The sequence below is a fragment of the Schistocerca nitens genome, unplaced genomic scaffold, assembly GCF_023898315.1.
Source record: "Schistocerca nitens isolate TAMUIC-IGC-003100 unplaced genomic scaffold, iqSchNite1.1 HiC_scaffold_50, whole genome shotgun sequence".
Classification (NCBI taxonomy): domain Eukaryota; kingdom Metazoa; phylum Arthropoda; class Insecta; order Orthoptera; family Acrididae; genus Schistocerca; species Schistocerca nitens.
The window spans coordinates 5,001-10,000 of NW_026045600.1; the positions used below are offsets into that span (position 1 = coordinate 5,001).

A 5,000-nucleotide genomic window follows, 5' to 3' on the forward strand; every position below is an offset into this window, starting at 1 on the left:
ACAAAGGGCAGGGACGTAATCAACGCGAGCTTATGACTCGCGCTTACTGGGAATTCCTCGTTCATGGGGAACAATTGCAAGCCCCAATCCCTAGCACGAAGGAGGTTCAGCGGGTTACCCCGACCTTTCGGCCTAGGAAGACACGCTGATTCCTTCAGTGTAGCGCGCGTGCGGCCCAGAACATCTAAGGGCATCACAGACCTGTTATTGCTCAATCTCGTGCGGCTAGAAGCCGCCTGTCCCTCTAAGAAGAAAAGTAATCGCTGACAGCACGAAGGATGTCACGCGACTAGTTAGCAGGCTAGAGTCTCGTTCGTTATCGGAATTAACCAGACAAATCGCTCCACCAACTAAGAACGGCCATGCACCACCACCCACCGAATCAAGAAAGAGCTATCAATCTGTCAATCCTTCCGGTGTCCGGGCCTGGTGAGGTTTCCCGTGTTGAGTCAAATTAAGCCGCAGGCTCCACTCCTGGTGGTGCCCTTCCGTCAATTCCTTTAAGTTTCAGCTTTGCAACCATACTTCCCCCGGAACCCAAAAGCTTTGGTTTCCCGGAGGCTGCCCGCCGAGTCATCGGAGGAACTGCGGCGGATCGCTGGCTGGCATCGTTTATGGTTAGAACTAGGGCGGTATCTGATCGCCTTCGAACCTCTAACTTTCGTTCTTGATTAATGAAAACATACTTGGCAAATGCTTTCGCTTCTGTTCGTCTTGCGACGATCCAAGAATTTCACCTCTAACGTCGCAATACGAATGCCCCCGCCTGTCCCTATTAATCATTACCTCGGGTTCCGAAAACCAACAAAATAGAACCGAGGTCCTATTCCATTATTCCATGCACACAGTATTCAGGCGGGCTTGCCTGCTTTAAGCACTCTAATTTGTTCAAAGTAAACGTGCCGGCCCACCGAGACACTCAATAAAGAGCACCCTGGTAGGATTTCAACGGGGTCCGCCTCGGGACGCACGAGCACGCACGAGGCGGTCGCACGCCTTCGGCTCGCCCCACCGGCAGGACGTCCCACGATACATGCCAGTTAAACACCGACGGGCGGTGAACCAACAGCGTGGGACACAAATCCAACTACGAGCTTTTTAACCGCAACAACTTTAATATACGCTATTGGAGCTGGAATTACCGCGGCTGCTGGCACCAGACTTGCCCTCCAATAGATACTCGTTAAAGGATTTAAAGTGTACTCATTCCGATTACGGGGCCTCGGATGAGTCCCGTATCGTTATTTTTCGTCACTACCTCCCCGTGCCGGGAGTGGGTAATTTGCGCGCCTGCTGCCTTCCTTGGATGTGGTAGCCGTTTCTCAGGCTCCCTCTCCGGAATCGAACCCTGATTCCCCGTTACCCGTTACAACCATGGTAGGCGCAGAACCTACCATCGACAGTTGATAAGGCAGACATTTGAAAGATGCGTCGCCGGTACGAAGACCGTGCGATCAGCCCAAAGTTATTCAGAGTCACCAAGGCAAACGGACCGGACGAGCCGACCGATTGGTTTTGATCTAATAAAAGCGTCCCTTCCATCTCTGGTCGGGACTCTGTTTGCATGTATTAGCTCTAGAATTACCACAGTTATCCAAGTAACGTGGGTACGATCTAAGGAACCATAACTGATTTAATGAGCCATTCGCGGTTTCACCTTAATGCGGCTTGTACTGAGACATGCATGGCTTAATCTTTGAGACAAGCATATGACTACTGGCAGGATCAACCAGGGAGCTGCGTCAACTAGAGCTGAGCAGCCGGCCGCCCGGGAGTGTGTCCCGGAGGCCCGCGCGAACACGCAAGCGTCCGCTCAATTATTCTGCAAACAGGAGGAGGCTGGGCTCCCCTGCACGATACACCTCGAAACCCTCTCAGGTCCCGGCGGCGCGCAGCGCCGTCCTAAGTACTTGGTCGGGTTCGAGAGAGGCGCAATCGCCCGGAGATAGGCGAGTAGACGCTTTCAGTGCGACCACCCGTGCTCCCAACTGAGCTTGCCGCTGCCGACAGAGGCCCGGGAGCGTGCTGTCGTGGTGTTGCCGGCGGGAGACAACACGCGGCCACAAACAGTGACCGGGCAGCTCCAACGCCAGCGCCACAGAGGGGCAGAGCCCCACTTGGGTGCCAAAGCGAACTCTCCCAGCACAGCGCACGCGCCAACACATCCGCACAGCTGCGATACAAACCACCTGCGAGAACCGCGGGGGCGACCGAGCAGCAGACGGCGTCGCGGCGCCGAGTGCCGGGCGGCGGCGCATCCTCAACGCACACAGTCCTCAATCGGACCAGCACACTGCAGATGTCCACCGCGCTTCGCACCGGGCCCGGGAGGACCCACTTTGGCCGCACGGCGCCGCGCGCTGGGTGCGCCGGCACGCAGATGCGCCGCCTGCCGCGTCCGTCAGCCGGCGCGCCTGCCACTGGGCGCCCCCACCAGCCGGCTGCCGCGCGTGCGCCCACGCAGCGCGCGGCCAGCACGCCGGGCGCCCCCCCCTCACCGGCCGGGGACGGTCCCACCCAGCCACCGCCGCGTATCGCTTCATACCCACATGCCCACTCACGTTCGTGGGTATGACGGGTGTCGCTGAAGCAACCGGTTAATACCTGTACCGATCGTCGATATCAACGATTCACCTCCAGCGCGAACAACCGCGCAACAACGGATTTCCAGTTCATTTGCGTAACTTGGGCAGCAAACGTAGACGTCCATCTACATTTGCGAATTCAATGGGTCTTGCATGCCTGGATGTTATGAGTCACGACACGCCACATCAGTCCACATACATGCTGCGACGTATGCACGAGAGAACACGTGGAAGGTGGCCCGCGTACGTATGCCGATGCCATTGCACAGCTGCGAAGCTCATTGAACACGCAAACTCCTGACTGACGAACTAGAGGCGACAGGGGAGGGGGGGGGGGGGGGGGGCGATATACGTCTTATAGCAGTACACATTACAGTGGATAGCGGGACCATGTGGAACGTACGCAACACTCGCTAGATGTTGTGAGGGTAGGCACCGTAACATGATTCAATACGCAGGACACCAGAGTGTGCGCGCAGCGAACTATGTTGAGAGGGTTGCGATTAGGCAACGCTACACGAATTTCTAGATTCATATAACAAACAATTACGTGGGTTAGGTTAGGGCGCAACGTGGGTTAGGTTAGGGCCCAACTTAGGTTAGGTTAGGGCCCAACTTAGGTTAGGTTAGGGCCCAACTTAGGTTAGGTTAGGGCCCAACTTAGGTTAGGTTAGGGCCCAACTTAGGTTAGGTTAGGGCCCAACTTAGGTTAGGTTAGGGCCCAACTTAGGTTAGGTTAGGGCCCAACTTAGGTTAGGTTAGGGCCCAACTTAGGTTAGGTTAGGGCCCAACTTAGGTTAGGTTAGGGCCCAACTTAGGTTAGGTTAGGGCCCAACTTAGGTTAGGTTAGGGCCCAACTTAGGTTAGGTTAGGGCCCAACTTAGGTTAGGTTAGGGCCCAACTTAGGTTAGGTTAGGGCCCAACTTAGGTTAGGTTAAGCCCCAACTTAGGTTAGGTTAAGCCCCAACTTAGGTTAGGTTAAGCCCCAACTTAGGTTAGGTTAAGCCCCAACTTAGGTTAGGTTAAGCCCCAACTTAGGTTAGGTTAAGCCCCAACTTAGGTTAGGTTAAGCCCCAACTTAGGTTAGGTTAAGCCCCAACTTAGGTTAGGTTAAGCCCCAACTTAGGTTAGGTTAAGCCCCAACTTAGGTTAGGTTAAGGCGCAACATAGGTTAGGTTAAGGCGCAACATAGGTTAGGTTAAGGCGCAACATAGGTTAGGTTAAGGCGCAACATAGGTTAGGTTAAGGCGCAACATAGGTTAGGTTAAGGCGCAACATAGGTTAGGTTAAGGCGCAACATAGGTTAGGTTAAGGCGCAACATAGGTTAGGTTAAGGCGCAACATAGGTTAGGTTAAGGCGCAACATAGGTTAGGTTAAGGCGCAACATAGGTTAGGTTAAGGCGCAACATAGGTTAGGTTAAGGCGCAACATAGGTTAGGTTAAGGCGCAACATAGGTTAGGTTAAGGTGCAACATAGGTTAGGTTAAGGTGCAACATAGGTTAGGTTAAGGTGCAACATAGGTTAGGTTAAGGTGCAACATAGGTTAGGTTAAGGTGCAACATAGGTTAGGTTAAGGTGCAACATAGGTTAGGTTAAGGGATGGTGTATGAGGGGGGAGGGGACGAGGTTCGTTCATAGTGATGATGGTAAGTGGACGCCTGAGGCACCCTGAGATGTGTCACGTCAGGATGCATCTTTCTCTCAGGGGAGGTGGTGCGCCGGTTGCGTGGGTGTGGCAAGGGAGTGGCAGGCCTGTGTCTTTCATTCCTGCCATTGCTTATATGCTGTGAGACAAGGCAGTGTGGTGGTGTTGGTTGCACCCCTGTCTAGGACATGTGTGGGTGTTTGTGGCTTATCTGAGTAATGATGGTTGTTGGAAGAGTGAGATATTCTGTTTTTGGGGTGGACCTCCTGGTTTTGTTATCATAGTGTGAATGGTGTAATGTGGCGGAGAGGATGCACTGGATGTTGTTCCATGCTGGTGCTTAGATATCTTGTCTGTGTCTGTTACAGCCAGAGAGTAGTGTGTGATAGAGTGTCTGGGTGACGTGTAGTTCGCATGTGTGCACAGACTGTCAGCATGTATAGGGACTGTTGTATGTCGTATGCCATCTATATTCCGATGGCTCTGCATCTATTAGTAATCAGCGCCATGTATCAGTTTAATCTGGTTGCGGTCACGCGGTGTTCTATCTCTGTACAGTAGTAGAGGTGCGACTGCACTACGTAGCTACCCCTTGCGGCAGCTTTCCCCGGTGTATGGCATACGATTATCGGCAATCAGTCGATTAGTGACAACTGGTCGTGTGACAACGTCACATGTCTGCGGGTGGGATACGCTACACCCTGCCTGTGGGTCAGGGCTCAGGAAAGCTCTCCTGACACTGAGCGCTCGGACCGTCATTACCCGTCT

At 53.7% G+C, this 5,000-nt stretch overlaps 1 non-coding gene across 1 annotated transcript in view; it reads right to left on the reverse strand.

Moving 5' to 3' along the window:
- The window catches only part of LOC126216988 (small subunit ribosomal RNA), a 1,909-nt gene extending 173 nt beyond the window's left edge, over positions 1-1,736 (reverse strand). The window contains exon 1 of the ribosomal RNA XR_007542308.1: positions 1-1,736. This exon is cut by the window's left edge and continues 173 nt beyond it. This is a non-coding gene — a ribosomal RNA (small subunit ribosomal RNA).
- Between the last annotated feature and the right edge of the window lie 3,264 nt (positions 1,737-5,000).